Raw genomic sequence first — 21275 nt, forward strand, 5'->3', positions numbered from 1 at the left:
GTACCGAAAAACAAACAAAAAAAAAGATGTCACAAATAATAAAACTACAGGCCAATATCACTGATGAACATAGATGAAAAATCCTCAACAAAACACTGGCAAACAGAATCAAACAGCATGTTAAAGGATCATACACCATGATCAAGTGGGGTTTATCCCAGGAATGCAAGGATTCTTCAATATACACAAATCAATCAATGTGATACACCATATTAACAAACTGAAGAAGAAAAACCATATGATAATCTCAATAGATGCAGAAAAGCTTTCAATAAATTCAACACCCCTTTATGATAAAAACCCTCCAGGAAGTAGGCATAGAGGGACTTACCTAACACAATAAAAGCCATATATGACAAACCCACAGCCAACATCTTTCTCAATGGTAAAAAATTGAAACCGTTTCTACTAAGGTTTCTACTAAACCTCCTACTAAGGTCAGGAACAAGACAAGGTTGCCCACTCTCACCACTATTATTTAACATTGTTTTGGAAGTTTTAGCCACAGCAATCAGAGAAGAAAAAGAAATAAAAGGAATCCAAATCGGAAAAGAAGAAGTAAAGCTGTCACTGTTTGCAGATGACATGATACTATACATAGAGAATCCTAAAGATGCTACCAGAAAACTACTAGAGCTAATCAATGAATTTGGTAAAGTAGCAGGATACAAAATAAATGCACAGAAATCCTTGCATTCCTATACACTAATGATGACAAATCTGAAAGAGAAATTAAGGAAACACTCCCATTTACCATTGCAACAAAAAGAACAAAATACCTAGGAATAAACCTACCTACGGAGACAAAAGACCTGTATGCAGAAAACTGTAAGACACTGATGAATGAAATTAAAGATGATACAAGAAACAGAGAGATATATCATGTCCTTGGTTTGGAAGAAGCAACATTGTGAAAATGAATATACTACCCAAAGCAATCTACAGATTCAGCGCAATCCCTATCAAACTACCACTGGCATTTTTCACAGAACTAAACAAAAAATATCACAATTTGTATGGAAACACAAAAGACCCCAAATAGCCAAAGCAATCTTGAGAACAAAAAACAGAGCTGGAGGAATCAAGCTTCCCGACTTCAGACTATACTACAAGGCTACAGTAATCAAGACAGTATGGTCCCGGCACAAAAACAGAAATACAGATCAACAGAACAGGATAGAAAGCCCAGAGATAAACCCACGCACATATGGTCACCTTATCTTTAATAAAGGAGGCAAGACTATACAGTGGAGAAAAGACAGCCTCTTCAAGAAATGGTGCTGGGAAAACTGGACAGCTACATGTAAAAGAATGAAATTAGAACACTCCCTGACACCATACACAAAAATAACCTCAAAATGGATTAAAGACCTAAATGTAAGGCCAGACACCATCAAACTCTTAGAGGAAACCATAGGCAGAACACTCTATGACATAAATCACAGCAAGATCCTTTTTGACCCACCTCCTAGAGAAATGGAAATAAAAACAAAAATAAACAAATCTGACCTAATGAAACTCAAAAGTTTTTGCACAGCAAAGGAAACCATAAACAAGGTGAAAAGAGAATCCTCAGAATGGGAGAAAATATTTGCAGATCAAGCAACTGAAAAAGGATTAATTTCCAAAATTTACAAGCAGCTCATGCAGCTCAATATCAAAAAGCAAACAACCCAATCCAAAAATAGGCAGAAGACTTAAATAGACATTTCTCCAAAGAAGATATACAGATTGCCCACAAACACATGAAAGAATGTTCCACAACATTAATCATTAGAGAAATACAAATCAAAACTACAATGAGATATCACCTCACACCAGTCAGAATGGCCATCATCATAAAATCTAGAAACAAATGCTCGAGAGGGTGTGGAGAAAAGGGAACACTCTTACACTGCTGGTGGGAATGTAAATTGATACAGCCACTATGGAGGACAGTATGGAGGTTCCTTAAAAAACTAAAAATAGAACTACCATATGACCCAGCAATCCCACTACTGGGCATGTACCCTGAGAAAACCATAATTCAAAAAGAGTCGTGTACCACAATGTTCTTTGCAGCTTTATTTACAATAGCCAGGAGATGGAAGCAACCTAAGTGTCTATCGACAGATGAATAGATAAAGAAGATGTGGCACATATATACAATGGAATATTACTCAGCCATAAAAGGAAATGAAATTGAGTTATCTGTAGTGAGGTGGATGGACCTAGAGACTGTCATACAGAGTGAAGTAAGTCAGAAAGAGAAAAACAAATACCGTATGCTAACACATATATATGGAATCTAAAAGAAAAGTGGTTCTGAAGAACCCAGGGGCAGGACAGGAATAAAGTTGCAGAACTAGAGAATGGACTTGAGGACATGGGGAGGGGGAAGGGTAAGCTGGGATGAAGTGAGAGAGTGGCAATGGACATATATACACTACCAAATGTAAAACAGATAGCTAGTGGGAAGCAGCCACATAGCACAGGGAGATCAGCTCGATGCTTTGTGACCACCTAGAAGGGTGGGGTAGGGAGGGTGGGAGGGAGATGCAAGAGGGAGGAGATATGGGGATATATGTATATGCATAGCTGATTCACTTTGTTATAAAGCAGAAACTAACAGACCATTGTAAAGCAATTATACTCCATGAAAGATGTTAATACTTATATATATTAAAGTTAGTGGGAAATAATAAGGAAACGAATGAAACATGAATGATTTTTGCAGAGGTTTAAAATCTATAAAAAATATCCTGGGCTTCCCTGGTGGCGCAGTGGTTGAGAGTCCACCTGCCGATGCAGGGGACACGGGTTCATGTCCCGGTTCGGGAAGATCCCACATGCCACGGAGCGGCTGCGCCCGTGAGCCATGGCCGCTAAGCCTGCGCGTCAGGAGCCTGTGCGTCAGGAGCCTGTGCTCCGCAACGGGAGAGGCCACAACAGTGAGAGGCCCACGTACCGCAAACAAACAAACAAACAAACAAAAATCCTAATGGACATTTTAGGACAATGGAACAGCAAAATATAGTATCTGAATTAATAACTTATCGAATAATTTTAACAGCACACTGACCGGAGGAGAAGACAAGTTCAGTGAATGTAGAGATAAAACGTAAGTAAAACCCAGGAAAAGTGTGGGGACCCTCTGTAAGACTGTGGACCTCAGAATTCTCTCCTTCTCACACTAGTTTAGGTCTGCACCCACAGTTCATCAAAGTGACATTTAAGTGTCCCTACCAGTCTCTAGCTACAGCAGCTCCTGCTCCTGTAAGCAGAAAATCTATTTTATCTATGATTCTTTATATTTGCTTATCTCTCCAGATTTTGCATGGTGGTTTGCCCGGTAACCTCAGTTCTCCAATAAGCCCAAGATAAGTCATTGATTTTCAGATTATTTTTCATGATTTTTCTTATGAGTGATGACTTCTAATTTCCTTGCATGTCAGAGTTGAAACTGGAAATCTGCATACATTTTTAAATAAACTTTTTATTTTAGAATATTAATATACATTTTTCAGAATTTATCTCTTAATCCAAAACCAAAATGTCCCTAATACCAAATAAGGAGACATTTTTCAGAATGTCCCTGTTTCTCTTTCTTTTTCTTTCTTTCTTTTCTTTTTATTTTTTTTGACAGGTTCAGTCTCCTCCAAAGGAAATGCTATGTCTGTAACTGGTCCTTGCATGTGTCTCAACCGCAGTTTCATAGATGACAATCTTCTCAATAATGGCACTGGATCAATTGGACTACACATATTTATCTTTAAAAGAACCTGGACCTGTATTTTATACCACATACAAAATTACTCAGATATTGGTCATAGACTTATGTGAAAGCTAAACAACGAAGCCTCTACATAAATAAAAATAAAATACATCCATGCAGTAGCCATAAAAATACTGACATTTGTTAAAATTAATAACTGTTCAGTAAACTAAATTTTCAAGGGAATGAAGGTAAGATAAAACTGAGAGAAAATAACCTCAATACATATGTATCAACAAAACATACAAAGAATTCCTATTAAATGAGAAAAAGAACATTCAATTGTTAATGGGTAAGATTTAAACAAAACTTCCTAAAAGAGAATATCAAAATAGACAATAAATATATAAAAAGATCCTCAAAGTATTAGTTTTCAGAGGACTGCAAGATAAAACCACTCCATAACCACCAGAATAGCTAAAATGAAAAAGACCAAAAAAGGATGTGTGAGGGTGTGGAGCAAATAGAAGTTTTACTGTTATCACCAATTTGGGAAAATATTTGCCTTTTCCTACAAATGCCATACATAATTATAATCCTTGACCTACCAATTCCTGCACAGTAATAAAAAAAGACTTATTACTGATACACACAACATGTATGAATCTGACAAACTTAATGCTGAGTGAAATAAGCCAGACACAAAAGAGTACATGACGTATGAGCCTATTTACAGGAAGTTCAAAAAGAAACTAATATGGTGATAAAATCAGGATACTGGTATGTGTGTGGTGGGGATTACTGTCTGGGTAGGGACACGAGGGAATCTTCAGGGAGGTCTAGAATGTTTTATATCTTGATTAGGGTAGTGGTTACACGAGTGAATCAACACATACAATTTTATCAAGCTATATATTTAAGATCTGAGCACTTTAGTTTGTGTAAGTTATATCTCTATTTTTTAAAAAGACGTATTCTCCTCTCCCATCCAAATGAACTCAATATAAGGTTGAAATCTTTGCTCCTCACACAATCAACCTTTTGTCCTGATGCAAGGACCAAACAGCAATGTTACCTTCAAAATATAAACATATTTTCCTTTAAAATTTAATTGTTAATATATTTTTCATAATAATAATAAGCTTCCTTTTGATTGTTCATGTTTTAAAAAACTGAATCAGCCTGCTGCCAAGTATATACAGAATCATCTAGTCCAATGTTTTTGTGAAATATTGAGTAGTGGGAATGTGAGACTAATCAAAGATCTAAAGCAAACATATTTTTAGGGTTGAATGGACGTTTCTGCTGCAAATTGTCTCCCAAGTAAAATGTCTAATTTGGGGGTCCCTTCATTGTCTACTGACGATCCTTGAATTAAGAACAAAAGACTATACCTACCAGTTAATGCTTTATATATAGTTTTCCTTAGGTTTGCAGAATATTTGCTTAGTACTAGTCAGTCAATTCCAGTTAAACCATTTAGCAATAATGTAACAAACCAGGAATCTAGAGATATGGAACCGGGGAAAGTTTACACTAGTTTAACAGAAATATAATCTGTACGTAATATCAAGTATCTTTTGGGGCATTTGTATTAATGACGGATCAGCCATTTGGGAGTGATTATAGCAGAAAGCTCCTTGTATTAGGAATCTGGCATCAACACTATTTAATCATGGAGCACTGGCCGAAGCTCTGGGTCTCAACTTACTTCTACATATAAAATAAAGGGTTATTTCTAAAGTTCTTCCATTCTATTGCCTAAGAGAAAGTCCCACAATAACTTTTTCATATACTATATTATGACTTTCTCCATACTAGTCACTTACATATGTGAACTTACTAGAAATTTAATCATTTTTTGCACTTTATATATAGATCAGTGCTTTGCTAACTATGAGGAAAAGAGAGCCATTTTGATATATGTGGCAGTACTACTTTAAGAAAACGTCATGGTATGCATTAGATCTCCATTCTCTCTCCCCTTTTCATTATGTAGCATGAAAATATTCTATATCTTGATTAACGTAGAGATTGACTACACTATGCTCATCGCTGCATACTGTACCTGATTATAGAAATACTCAACTGAATCATCTGAAAATACTCATCTTATTCATCTGTAATGTTCTCTCAATCCTATATCAAAAATTGTACCCAGGCAAGTTGGGAGGGCCTTGTTATATAATCAGGTCCCGCCCACCCAAATATAAAAGATACAATAAACAAGACAACAAACTGTTAAATATTTTCTACCTTTGTAAAAACAAATATACCTTTACAATATTTTTTTTAATGTGGTAAAGGAACAGTAAAATGCACAGCACAGTTTCAAAATTAATTTACTTTCTTGCCAAAAACACCGTGACGCAAGGGGGGTTGCAACTCCGTGGGGACGTTGCATTCTAGGCAAGAGCTCCCCGAGACTTAACCTCCAGAGAAACAACCTAGAACAAGAGACACCCTTGACTACTAGTGTGAACCTCTCTCTGACCTGAAGCTTCTCTTCCAAAACACAACCAAAGGGCTTCCTTGGTGGTGCAGTGGTTGAGAGTCCGCCTGCCGATGCAGGGGACACGGGTTCCTGCCCTGGTCCGGGAAGATCCCACATGCCGCGGAGCGGCTGGGCCCGTGAGCCATGGCCGCTGAGCCTGCGCGTCCGGAGCCTGTGCTCCACAACGGGAGAGGTCGCAACAGTGAGAGGCCCGCGTACCGCAAAAAAAAAAAAAAAACGAACACAACCAAAGTGTAACCAGGGATATTAGGGCCAGAGCAAAGAGCCTCGACATCAGGTCACATTTGCCTACAGGCAAAAGACCTAGATACCTTTATTTTTAGGAAAATTTGACATGTGACCATTATCCTCTCGCTAATATTTGGGCCAGGTATATTAAATTGTCTAGTGTCCTTTGTCTCCAAAAGGTAAGGCAAAAGGTGGTCACTAGGGATACAAAAAGTTAGAGCTGAGGCCTTGGGACCATCAAACATACCTAAAAGTAGCTGGGGAGAAGTCCTGCTTCTCCACCCCGGGTTATGACAACACCCATACTTAGCAGGAAGCAGTTACAGTAAACAACCTGTGCCCATCAGCGCCCCTCAAGAATGAGAAGCAGGACAAAAGGCAGAGGAGGGATCTGTCACCGGCAAAGTCCATTAACAATTCCCAGGAAATAAAAACAGAATGTGGGCAATAAAGTCAAGTCTAACCTTTTTTTTCTCCTTTGGGCTTAGTCCGGTTTCATTTTCTCACAGGGGTCCGCATGCAGAGTCCACACACCGAGCACTTCTGACCGGGGTCAGGGTCAGAAGTTCCCAGGGTCGAGCGTCTGCGCCTGACACCTCAGCTTGGCTGGCTGTGCGCAGAAGGGCCGCGCGCGACCCCACAGTTCAAGATGGCGGTGGTGGGCTGTGCGCAGACGCGCTGCACCGGCACTGCCGGCTGGAGCCCTGAGCAGTACGCCTGCGCCAACCCGCAAGAACTCCGCCCTCTCCCCCGCTGACAAGACCCGTAGAAAGGAGCCCTGCCACGGCGTGTCAGGGAGAGCATGTACTGGGAAAGTAGGAGGTCATACCTCTCCATTCTTTGATCAAAGAATAAAGATTTCCTTTGATTCTGAACAAAAAAAAAAAGAAGGAAGGGAGGAAGGGAAGGAAGAAAAAGAAAAGAAAAAGAAATAAGATTTCTCTTTATGCCTGGAATTCTCTGCCCACTTGATGACCCCCAAGCCCTACCTCCAGGGCTCTTCTTTAAAAGTCTTGGAAGAAACCTGAGGCTGAGGCAAGGTTGTTTTTTTTTTTTTTTGGCTGCACCCCACCGATCGAACCTGTGCCCTCTGCAGTGGAAGCACTGAGTCTTAACCACTGGACTGTGAGACAAGGTTTTAATCGAGACTTTTCAGAATTTTCTTTGCTCTACAACTGAATGTGATGATGGCAGGTCCAGCTGTTTCCAACTGTCCCCACTCCACCATCCATTCCTCCTCCCTGTCTCTTCCCACCCCAATATCACTCCACACTTGAGGGGTCTGCAATGCCCACAGGATCCATAGACATCTCTAACAGCGTTTCTTTACCCTTAGGGTCTAGGGAGGAAGACACCCACTGCAAGCAGACCAACAGGAAGAGAGACTCCAGGAAAGAGCTCCCACGGGGATGAAGAGTGGGCTCAGCGCTTGTGGAACGGACAATCCAGAGTCCCAGTTACCATGGTATGGTCTAGAAGGCGGAACACAGTCTCTGGGTGGCCACATGCCCTTGGTCCTGTCGGAGTGACGTGGAAAATGGCACTGCTGAAGCACCTGCTGGGGTAGAGGCCCCTATTGTCCAAGTCCACTCCCAATACTACTGGAGTGACAAAATTTAGTATGTTCAACAGGGTGTAAGGATGTAAAAATATTAACTGTGTACAAAATGTCAATGCTGTAAACAAAAAGCAGAACAATGGCAAGAATACTCAGTGAGTGGAAAATAATCCTACGACTGATGCTTATAGGCCATCACATCTGGTCCTAGGCAGAACATAAAGCACGTGGGTTTTGTATTAATGTCCTCCTACCTCTCCATGTCGCTTCTGCCCTCTCTCAGGACGAAGAACCTGTTCAAAACCTGGTACAGTGTTGTCCCACTCAGAATTACTCTCATCAAAGAGGTAACATTATTTTTACTTTCCTTCTCACCCCTGGAAACTCCCTTGGTCTTGAGGAAAATGATGTCAGCTAGGTGAAAGGGGAAAAGCAAGGACAATAAGAGCACTCTTCAGCAGAATCCTCTCAGAGGATTTTTTATAGATGAAACTCACTGGAAGAAATGAATCTTTCATTGGTGGAGATTGTGGTATTACACGCAAGTTTGTTGAAGACATTGTTTGGTCCGACGCATTCTATCTTTAGCTACCCCAGTTGAAATTAGGGACAATATCACAATCACAATGGTGCATTTTAGAAAATATGATGAAAATATACAGGGTTCTGAAGATATTTTTTTAACCTAGGAACATTAAAAGTATTATCACATTGCATAAATAATGCTGGTGATGGAGGGGAAGATGGAAAGGCAGAATGGAAGATGTATGAAAATATACAATTTCTATTAAGAGATAAATTAAACAGAGTGAACATCATTATAATTTCTTCATAGTGAAAAAAACAACTAAAATCTTAGCTGTCTCCTTCCTAAGAAAAAAATAGCAAGTGTTTTTTCAAACTCTTTTTAGACATTTAAATCTTAAGGGTCTCTTCCAGATTTTCATTTTTCTACTTTACAACCTAGGAATGGCTTTTTAGAGGTGCTATTAAGGACTCCATTCTTTTTCACTAATATGAGATTATAATTATTTCATTGGAAATCACCACTATATATTATTTTGTACTTATTTCTTCCATAATTTTGTTCATGTATTAGTCTCATACAATACCTACCTTACAGGCTATTATAAGATAAGAAATTGCCAAGAGAGATTTAATGTAGAAATAACAATGGTATATGGTGTCCCTACTTATTCATTTATGCTTACATAACTTTGGAGGTGCTCAAGGGTTCCACAAATATTGAGTCATTAAAGCTTAGTACTCCTGTGAGGTGCACTTGGCTATTATCATTATAGTTTATTATTATTCAGGCAAATCAAGTTTCCCCTGGAGTGCTGAAGGCTCCTGCAGAAAACGTAGACTTTTTAGTGTTCTGTCTGAGAGTTCACATTACAGGTTTATAAAATTAGCTCATTCTTCCTAGGATTGTCTCTTGTGAGTTACTGGCCATTATCCACTTCAGGCAGCATAGCAGAAATAGGGCTCAACCAGCTTTCATTTATTTATTTTTAAAAATATTTACTTATTTAGGCTGTGCCAGATCTTTGTTGCCACACGCGGGATCTTTAGTTGAGGCATGCATGCAGGATCTAGTTCCCCGACCGGGGATTGAACCCAGGCCCCCTGCATTGGGAGCACGGAGTCTTACCCACTGGACCACGAGGAAAGTCCGGCACCCAGCTTTTAAAGTCTTCTAGGTGAAGGCCATTTTGCTTCCTTCCAGAGATAGGGAAAAGAGGCAAAATAGTTGCGGGATGGAAAGTTATCAGTGGGTGGTTTGCTTTCCAACACCACCAAACAATGCTCCAATTCTCCGTGAACACGTACTGAGTATCCTACAGATTTAACTGAATTCTGACTCTACCTGGAGATAGTGTCACCCATGCTGTGCAGCCCAGGCCACAGACCTGTTTTTAACCTTGTAGCCTAATCGTGTTTTATCAACAGGATGCCACAAAGGCCCATGAAAAAACCAAACTGAACTGGCTAGATCCAAGATAGTGGGCCAAGTAGGCTAAAGGTCATCACTTTCCTTGCCTTGATTTATCTCTGTGTCTCCATGCCAACCTCTGAGAGCTGAAGGACATGCCCTGATTCATCTCTGTGTTTGTTTCAGCTGTACCTGTGTTTGGCAGAGATGCTTTGCAGTTATACTTTGAGAGATACATGCTTTCAGAGATATATAGTGGTAAACTGCCCTGAACCGGCTCTGATTTGACCACAGGAATACCCTGTGCAGAGGAAACCTGGAGCCTGGAAGACTGCAAATGCCCCAGATGCCCCCAGATGCCCCTGTGTTCCTGGTGAATTTAAGGTTCTTGCTTCGTTGCAAAAGAATTTGGAGATGAAGTGATAGGTAAGAAGTGGATTTATTTAGAGAGAAACACACTCCACAGACAGAGCGTGAGCCATCTCGGAAGGCAAGAGGCTTCAAAATATGGCGTGGTTAGTTTATATGGGCTGGGTAATTTCACAGGCTAATGAGTGAGAGGATTATTCCAATTATTTTGGGGAAGGGGCGGGGATTTCCAGGAACTGGGCCACCGCCCACTTTTTGACCTTTTATGGTTGGCCTCAGAACTGTCATGGCGCCCCGTGGGTGTGTTATTTAGCATATGCTCATGTTTTACAATCAGTATATAATAAGGCTCAAGGTCTGCTGGAGGTCGAATCTTCCACCATCTTGGACCCACATGGTTATAACCAGTCTTTCTCATGTACTATGGCTATATCTTTCTTTTAAAGGTTGTGCCCTGCTCCCTTCCTTCCTGTTTCACCTGGAAATCTCCACCCTTTTCCTAGAGCCCTGATGACCTGTCTGCCTCTTACCCCTTAAAAGTCCCCCACTTTCGTCCCTTCAGGGAGGAGGTGCTTTTAGAGCATGAGCTTCCCTTCTCCATTCTCTGGTCATTGAATAAAAGCCTGTTTTGCTTGCACCAAACTCAGTTTTGTTATTGGAAGAGTGAACCTGAGCAGCATAGAACTCCCTCACTGAGCCAGGAAGGCTTCGGTTCAGCTAGGACTCCAAGAGAGGGACTGTCTAATTCAGTAACAACAGAATCAGATCCAACAGGTTAAGGGCTCAGTCCCATAAGACTGCCCCTACTTTAGACACCAACTGAAGTCCAGCTTGTCATCTGTACTTCTGACTCACTGGCTAAAAACTGGGATTCTCATGACCTCTTCCTTGAATTCAGTAATTTGCTAAAATGGCTCACAGAGCTCAGGGAAACATTTACTTATGTTTACCAGCTTATTATAGAGGATGTTATAAAGGATACAGATGAACAGCCTGATAAATTCATTCACTGCGTAAGGTTCAAAGGGTCCTGAGTGCAGGAGCTCTGGCCTGTGGAACTGAGGTTCGCCACCCTCCCAGCACGTGGATGCATTCACCAACCTGGAAGCTCTTCCAATCCTGTCTTTTGGGGGTTTTATGGAGGCTTTATTACATAGACATTATTTATTAGATGACTGGCCACTGGTGATTGAACTCAATCTCTAGCCCCACTCCCCTCCCTAAAGGTCTCAAGGGTGGGGTTGAAAATTCCAACCCTCTAATCGCATAGTTGATTAGAGGCAACTGGGCCCCATCCTTAGGGGCTTTTCAAAAATCACGTCATTAACATAAATTCTGGTGTGAGTGAAAGGGGCTTGTTATGAATAACAAAAGGCAGTTTTATTACTCATCACTTAGGAGATGTCAAGGGTTTTATGACCTCTGTGTCAATTATGCAATGAAGACCAAATATATCTTTCTTATTATAAATCACGGTATCACAATGGGTGACAAGGAAATTATTGGTACATTTGCTAACATTTATTGAAAAATATACCATGGACCTCAATTATGCTATATTCATTCTAGAGACAAGGAAACTGAGGCTTTGGACGGTTATATACTTTGCAAAAGCACAGCTCCTTAAGGGGCAGAGCCAGTTCTAGACTTCTGGTCTTCTGACGGCTAGCCCAATACTCTAACTTCCATCCCTGAATTTCCCAAAGTGTGATACATTTGTTAACAGTGTCACAGGACTTAATTTTTCTCTATACATAAATATATTTAAATTTAGTGATTATATAATTTTAAAACAATATGATTTCCCAATCAAACTGTGATATTATGGAAATTATTGCTTAGGAGATGGCTTGAGTAGTTAGACACTGTGGCTGGGGTCAGTGGTGTCAACGAAAAATTAATCACTCGATCTAAGAAAGAAGTGGAAAATTTTATCGCAGCCAAATTGAGGATTATAACTCAGGGATAGCATCTCAGAAAGCTCCGAGAAGCTTCTACCCATTAGAAGTCAAGGCACAGTTATATAAGTTTTTTGAGACAGAGGGCTGTACCTTAAATGATGTATTATTGACAGTTTTACAATCCTGATTTGATCTAAGCATCATTGTGGCCCCTTGTAAGATTAAGAAGGAATGTTATCTTTTAAGGAGTCCTCTTTGCTGGTGCCAGGAGAATGTTGCTCTTTATGGTTGAACTGGCATTTCTGCTGATGGGAGGTTTGGTTGATGCATAATGCAGATACACAGTGCAAAGCAGGAGAGAGGAGGCCAAAGGGCAGAGAAAATTTTTTATGTTTAAAGTTTTCTTGTCTTGCCATAAAATATAAATTTTACTTCCACAGTGGGAATGATGACAATTGTGAAAGTGGTACATCAATGCCTAAAGTTCAAGAGACCTACCGTGTACCATTTCATAGGCTTTGTTTAAAATGGGAGCTATATGGGCTTCCCTGGTGACACAGTGGTTGGGAGTCTGCCTGCCAGTGCGGGGGACGCAGGTTCGGGCCCCGGTCTGGGAGGATCCCACGTGCCACGGAGCTGCTGGGCCCGTGGGCCATGGCGTCCAGAGCCTGTGCTCCGCGGCGGGAGAGGCCACGGCAGTGAGAGGCCCGCGTACCGCAAAAAAAATAATAATAAAAAAATAAAGTGGGAGCTATAGTGTAAAGGGGGGTACAGTTAGAATAAAAGGATGAAGAGGAGGGTGGTAACTCTAGTTTTTTTTTTCTTTGCTTATTTCCTGTTTTAAAAATATTATTTGTATAACTTACCATTTACCTTTTCCAGTGAAATTATATTAATGCCAAAAGTGGATTGGGAAATGATGAAAAGTGGCATTGCTTTGAAGATGATCTCCCTCTGGCAGGTTCTTTAACCGTGAGCCCCAATATATCTTTTTTTTAATTGACTTGTTTGTTTATTTATTTATTTTTGGCTGCATTTGGTCTTCGTTGCTGCCCGTGGGCTTTCACTAGTTGCGGTGAGCGGGGGTCTAATCTTTGTTGTGGTGCGCAGGCTTCTCATTGCGGTGGCTTCTCTTGTTGTGGAGCACAGGATCTAGGCGCACAGGCTTCAGTAGTTGTGGCACACGGGCTCAGTAGTTGTGGGTCGCGGGCTCTAGAGCGCAGGCTTCAGTAGTTGTGGCACATAGGCTTAGTTGCTCTGTGGAACATGGGATCTTCCCGGACCAGGGCTTAAACCCGTGTCTCCTGCATTGGATTCTTAACCACTGCACCACCAGGGAAGCCTGAGCCCCAATATTTCTTACTCCAGGTTTTGGTGTTCACTTCTTGGGAAACCTTTACAGAAGGTCTGCAGCATGACGGGCCTGGGTATGGGGATTCACAAATGAACTCCCAAGAGACATTCCTAACCCAGCACCATGTTGAATGACCTTTGTTTCTCTTATTCCATCTCTAAAGTTCTTCCTTTCTTTATGTAGATAAAAGTTTTTGACCTATATCTTCTCTTTGAAGAAATTATTTTAACATTACTTGCAAGGCAGGTCCTATCAGCAACAAATTCCCTCAATGTTTGTTGAGAAAGTCTTTATTTCTTGTTCATCACCTTCAGTGTTGGTTTCTAATTCATGGTTACTTCATAGTCTGAAAGAGCTGCTAGAGCTCCTGTCATTTAGTCTGGGTTCAAGGCAACAGAAAAGAGGATGAGAGAGAAGAGCATGCCCTTTTCCTTCAAAAACTAACCATGAGTCCCATATACAGTGCTTCCACTTACATATTATTGGCCTAGATTTAGTCATATGCCACATCTAGCCACAAGGCAGGCTGGTAAAGATAGTCTTTTACTTGTTGGCAAGGGACCCACCTAAAACTCAGAGCTCTAAAAAGAAGAGAATGGATATTCTGAGGCAACAAGTTGTCACCAACAGAGGAAGGAGTAACATTATCTTTATGAGGAACTTTGCCATTAGAATCATGAGTCCCAATAGACAGATGACTAATGCATAAAGAAGCCATTCATACAAAGGGCAACTGACTTATTAGTCCTTTAGCTGCTTTGTACTTTGAGCACACATAAATCCAAACACTATAATCACCTCTATCGTGTCAGCACAATTCACCTACATTACATTGTATATAATTCATAAATGACATATTTGTTTCAACAAGCTTACTCCATGTAGATTGGCTAAACAATATCAACTTAATTTCCATAATCTTAAATTGTGTAGAAAGATACTTGCTCCATGAAATTCACTAATATGGGAAACAAAACATTAAACTGTCTTCATTTAGAAAATAGATTTTATAATAGGTATGTTTTATGTACTATATTGCACTGAATAAAACTGATTGTAGAACCTAAGTGACATATTAAATATCTCTATGCAAAATTAACATAGACTGTATAGTACATTTGAATTTGCTCTCAAAATAATCACTAGCAATTATAAAGTTAAGTTTTAGTAATAATGTTGTTCCACTGAGACTAAAAAATATGTATGGTTGAAATGACATCTTTTTAATTTATTATTATTATTTTTTAAGCACTTCAGATATCTTTCTCTGGAACAATTCTGACTCCTACTGTGTGAGTATATTTCTTGTTTTAATTATATAATTGATGCTATTTAATTACAAAAAAAAAAGAACTATAAATAGTGTTGAGGAGGAAGAAATTTTCCTCTACCTATGCAGGTTCTTCTAGCTGGTCTAATAATTCAATCGACATGAGACAGATTAACAGGAGAAAATCAAAGTTTAATAACATGTATTGATAGGAGAGACCTAAAAAACTGAGTAACTCCCCCAAATGGCCAAAGCCTTCACCTTAAATACCATCCTCAACTAAAGATAAAAAAGGAAGTTGAGGGTAGGGAGAGTCAGCTATGGGAGATTACCAGGAAAAGCACAGTAAACAGGGTAAGGCTTTTTTGCAGATTTAAGTCATTGCCTTCTCCTGGGACAAGAGTTTCTAGAAGTTTGGTGATCTTCCTCTTCCAGGCACAGAGAGGGAGACACCCTTACAAATGGAGATTTCCCTTACAAATGTAAACAAATGCTTCTTTAAAAAGGGCAATTCCTACTTGGTTTTCAGAGCCCCTCCCATGTCTGCTGGTTCTCAGAAAATGACCAGCTTGAAACAATTAATATTCCAAAGAGACATTTTAGGGTGGTAAAATTCTGCTCCCCTACAGGATCTAGAGCAGGTCTTCACTGCGTTAAGGGATGGCAGGATTCTACACTTCTAAGAGACTGCTTGCAACAGAACAACCAACTGCTTAGGAACTGAACATAAAGTGAGAAGTAAACTTTCATTGTGAAAAACTGATATACTGGGATTATTTGATATAGCAGTTAGCCTACTATAACTAATTTGGCTATACCCATAAACATAATCCTATTTTTTCTACCCCCTAAATACTGCTTTATGGTGATTCTTTAACGTCTAAATCAGGGGTCAGACAAGTTTTTCTTAAAAGACCAAAGAGTAAATATTTTAGGATTTGTAGTCCAAATGGTCCTTGTTGCATAACAACTCAACTCTGCTGTTGCGTGAAAGACAATTCATAAAGAAATGGGCAAGGCTGTGTTCTTAAAAAGCTTTATTTACAAAAACAGGCAGCCAGGCCATGGATCAGAGTTTTCTGACCCCTGGTCTAGATCATTCATCTCTCACATTGTTGTTGTTTTTTTTGCGATACGCGGGCCTCTCACTGTTGTGGCCTCTCCTGTTGCGGAGCACAGGCTCCCGACGCGCAGGGTCAGCGGCCATGGCTCACGGGCGCAGCAGCTCCACGGCATGTGGGATCTTCCCGGACCGGGGCACGAACCCGTGTCCCCTGCATTGGCAGGCGGACTCTCAACCACTGCGCCACCAGGGAAGCCCTCACATTGTTTATTTTAGTGAACAATGTGAGGCACGAATTTAACCTTTTTTCCCCAAATGAATAATAAATCACTCTGACACCATTTATTAAATAGTATGTCTTTACCTACCAGTTTTAAAGGTAAAGGACTTTGAGGTAAAGGACTTTTATGAATCTGTATTCAGTTCCTAAAACCTATTTTTCTACTTCTGGGTCAATAATAGGCTGTTTTGATTTCTATAGTTTTAAAGTATGATCTAATATATGATCTAATAGCTTGTATGGCAAACACACTTTCTGCTTATTTTTCAAAATTTTCTTGTCTAGTCTTGCCCATTTATTATTCCATCTGAGTTTTAGAGTTAGCTTGTCAAGTTCCATGACAATTTTTGTCAGGATTTTGATTAGGATAACACAGATGAATATATTTGTTATTTGTCCTAGTTAGAATTCCAATTAATTCTGGATACAGCCAACTGGCCTGGCTAAACATCTGCAGCTCAACTGGAATCCTATGAGAGTGAAGTGTCCACAAACTTAAATAGGTAGTTTGTAAATCAAGTCAAAGTGGCACCGTGCTGTTGGGATTTGGTCTACAGTTCTAGATAAACTAAATAAAAATGCTTACCGCTCAGAGCAAGTGTCCGTGAATACTGTATTTCTACCACTGGAAAGTGAAAAGACGATTTGAACAAAGCTACCAGCATTTAAAGTCATGTTGTTTCAAAAAGAATGTTTTAAGTGACTCATTCTATATATTCATTTTGAACTCCTTGTAAATCAGTATGTGTCTACACACAGAATTGATATATAAGATGGTGGTCCTCAGAAATCATTTTTACCTTCACATTACTTACAACTAAGATTATATATGTATTATTTATATAATAGCTACATCTCTGCCTTTAATAAATCATAAAATGATAAAAGCAGACCTAAGCTGAAACCCAGAGTTGACTTAAGGGAAAATATTAATAATACTATAGTCTATTCTAATGAAAGTTTGGGAAATATGCCACATGCTTCCTGTCAGAGCTAACAGGATTAACAAAAAAAATGATTTTGTTCATCATTTCCTTCAACTACAGGGCTTCCCAACATTTTCCCTCCATAGCATTCATAGAAAATGTTTGTTCAGTCCATTAGGACAAACTAACAAGAATGCTCACAGCTTGAGAGGGCAAGCAGCCCCAGGTCACCCGCTGCTAGAAGGCTGGCACACCTGTAACCAATCTGCAGTACACTAATTGGAAAGCTATGCTTAGACTCCCATGGTCTTCCTTAGGTATCCCATTCTCCCAGTCCCCCAAAATGCTATAGTTGTACTCCAACTCTATTCTCCACCACAGTACTGAATTGAACACTGAAGAACAGAGGAGGATGAAGTGTCCAAGAGATAAAGGTGGGAACCACTTTATTCATAGCTACTAAACTGTCTGTTTTTGAAGTTGTAACTGTATTACTTTCATTTTTTTTAACCCCTTTAGTACCAAATGCAGTGCCTTATACATAGTTGTTGCTCAAAGTTTACTGGATTGAAACTTTCAGTACCCACCACTACATCATATTTAGTCTTGCAATTCTAAGTATCATACTTATGTCTTTAGATATACTTTTAAATATATGATAAAAATATTTTCCATAAAAAGGAGACTATCATACTGTTAACACAATACATGTGCCTTTGATAAATCTTAAAATGATAAAAGCAGACCTATGTTAAAATCCAGAGTAACAGCCATCAAAAGCAATGCACTGCTTTCCTGACATTAATAAGTTATTTTTTGGTTGAAAGTTCAAGTCAAAATTAAAACACCAGTTGATCTAAGCTTCAGTTTTCTTAATTGTAAAATGAAAAATAGCAATAATAGTATGACATCATAAGTCTGTAAAGATTTCATAAAATAATGCATAAAGAATGCTCATTAAGTGCTTGAAAGAAATAGCTCTTAACATTTTAGCTATTACTTTGATGATTGACTTTACTCCATTAAACACGTTGGCACCTGAGATAACTTTTCAGTCTGTTATATGACACATATTTCTTAATAAATATTCAATAAATACAAACATTACAGAGTACCACTAATTAAAGAAAAAGTCTGTAAATGCATGGCTTTGTGTGTGAGCTGCACAATTTTCCCCTAATGTAAATAAATAGCACAATGTACTTTTCCCATTATTTTTCCTTCCATAAGAACCATAAGCTTTCTGTTTAAAATTCAAACAGTATCAAAATACAGACTATTCAAATGAATCACTGTGGTCTTCCATACAATCTTTTTCATACATTAAGCTGTCAGTTTGACATACAGTAGAAGAATGCATAGAGCATGAGCTGACTTTTTAACACAACAGCAATGTTTTGGCCTCCTCTCTTTGAATCAAGTCACAGATGCCACTCTTGAAATTACTAATGGTATAGCAATGATGAAACACACACTATATATCTAAACAACACTTTCATACTGACTATTACAAATGAAAGACCCTGGAAATATTAAAACTTTTTTTAGATTCTATAAAAATCTATGTTATTTCAAGATTTTCTTTCATTGGCAAATATTTGAGTTCTAAGTAATTTGAGTGGTAGGTGAATGAGTGCTGCAGCAGTTAATAAAATAGACAAGAATCCCTGTTCTCATTATAGGGAAACAGACAATAAACAAATAAATCAGTAAATATGTATAGTATTTCACATAGTGACAGGTGCTATGGGAAAAATAAAAGGCATGGAAAAAAGAATGGGAATTCCATGGTTCAGGGGTGTTGAAAGCACTCTTATCTTTTTTAAACCAGGCAAAGGCTTATAAAAGAGTCAGCTAGTATTTTAGGAAGGAAAAGATATTGGTTGAAGAAGGTGATGCTTTTAAAGTTACGTGTGATAAACAACATGAACATTCAAAACGTAATTTTAGAAAATTCCATATTGCTTAACTCAAAAAGCACAAAATTTATCCATAAGGACAAAATTAAAATTAATATATAAACAAGTAAGGGTGTAACTTTAAAATATTACAATTTATATGCGAACAAATAACTTCTGGGATAAAATACATTATCCTAAATATAATATGAAAGTTTACATTTGAGTAAACACTCCCTATAAAAAAAATCTGACTTTAACCTCATTCTTAACTTTACATAGGTTTTTACAGATACCATTTGTTTTTATTCTAAACAGTAGAAATAGTTATTTACAAATTATCAATAAGACAAAACAGTAAGTTTTATTTGGAAAGTGTACCCTTTAAACTTTAAGAACTAAATATCTGGGGCTTCCCTGATGGCGCAGTGGTTACAAGTCCGCCTGCCAATGCAGGGGACGCGGGTTCGAGCCCTTGTGGGGGAGGATCCCACGTGCCGCGGAACAACTAGGTCCGTGTGCCACAACTACCAAGCCTGTGCTCTGGAGCCTGCGAGCAACAACTACTGAGCCCGCGTGCCACAACTACTGAAGCCTGCATGCCTAGAGCCCGTGCTACGCAACAAGAGAAGCCACCGCAATGAGAAGCCCACACACTGCAACAAAGAGTAGTCCCTCACTCGCCACAACTAGAGAAAGCTTGCATGCAGCAATGAACACCCAATGGAGCCAAAAATAAATTTAAAAAAAATAAAGTACAGAATCTAAAAAAAAAAGAACTAAATATCTGAAGCAGATTTGGAATTAGAATTCTTCATAGTTCTAGTCTCCTTGAGGGCATTTTTGTCAAAAATGTTATTATCAATATATTCTATTAGAATCTGGAATTCATGAAATGAAAATGTTTGTTCATTACAAAATCACTTTAAGATGATACACGTTGCCCAAAGTCTCAAACTTTTTTTTTAAGTTCCCTTTGAAGACTAACAATCTGAAGTATATGTAAGAATGGAAAATAACTAATTAGAAAATAGGAATTAATTTGTTTTTCCCTTTATGGTCATTTTCAAAGCTATTTATAAACTATAAACATAAAATATAAATTTAAGCTTATATTTGCCCACTTATAAAATATGTTTCATCATAAACCAAAGCAGTTTTGTTAAACTGTACTAAGTTAAAGAAGTGACTATATCACACTCTAGACCAACGGCTTCAGGGGCTATTGGGGAAGATGAGTAGTGAAGGACTCCGAGTCTTCTCCCAATGAAACCTAAGTGGCTACATTTTGTCACACATTGGGGTTCTATGTAAGACATTGTATAAAAAATAGGTTTTACAACTTAAAAAGAAATTCTGAAAGCCACTGATCAAAGGAACAGAAATCTATCAGGAAAAAACCCTCATGAATTTGCTAATGATTCTTCTTTCTTTCTTGAGAAACTGGCAAGGTAAAGCACATGCATATAATAAATCTTTTTTTCACCCCTATCATTCTACCAAGATATTTTTTAATCACATTTCATCTAACTTCAGATCATTCTACTTGATAAAAGATTTTTAAAACCTTAATGAAAATACTAACTCTAAGCGAGAAAAATGTATTTGAATAACTAATGATTAAAACAAAAGTTTAAAACAAGTTTTAAGTTCAGTTCAAAACGAAAAGCTAAAGTTCAAAAACAAAATCAAAAATCTTCTTTGTGATTAGGCAATTCTTTTCGAAGTACACATGTGGAAATGTCACCAAATGTTTCAGTAAGTTTTGAGGAAGAGAAGGAGAGCGGGGAAGGACACCTGAGCTGGGTGTTGGAAAATAAGTAAGATTGGGAGACTAAAGAAATGGTTACATAATTTTCTAGGAAGAAAGGAACAGAATGAGCAAAGTGTGCATAAAAGAAAGAACTATTTCCAAGGAATGGCAAACATCTCAATTTGCCTGGGACATAAATGAGGGGCAAAGATAGGAAATAAGATTGTGAATTTAGGTTGTGGCCAGATAACAAAAGATTCCTAATACCACAGTAAGGACTTGGGCTTTTTTCCATAAAAAATTAGGGGGTAGTAGCAACAGACATTTCAACTATGAGACAGATTCCAGAGATACTAGAGAGGTAGAATAGATAGAATTAGGCAACAAGTTGGAAGCTAAGTAGATGAAAGAAAAAGATACAAAATATGATGTTAAAGTGCAGTTTGGCTAACAACTGTAAGAACTTAAAAGCTTCAAGCTGAAGAACTTTTAATATTTACACTGATTTGTTTATGTCAAGAGAATTTCAA

Source organism: Tursiops truncatus, chromosome 9 (genome assembly GCF_011762595.2).
Source record: "Tursiops truncatus isolate mTurTru1 chromosome 9, mTurTru1.mat.Y, whole genome shotgun sequence".
NCBI lineage: Eukaryota > Metazoa > Chordata > Mammalia > Artiodactyla > Delphinidae > Tursiops > Tursiops truncatus.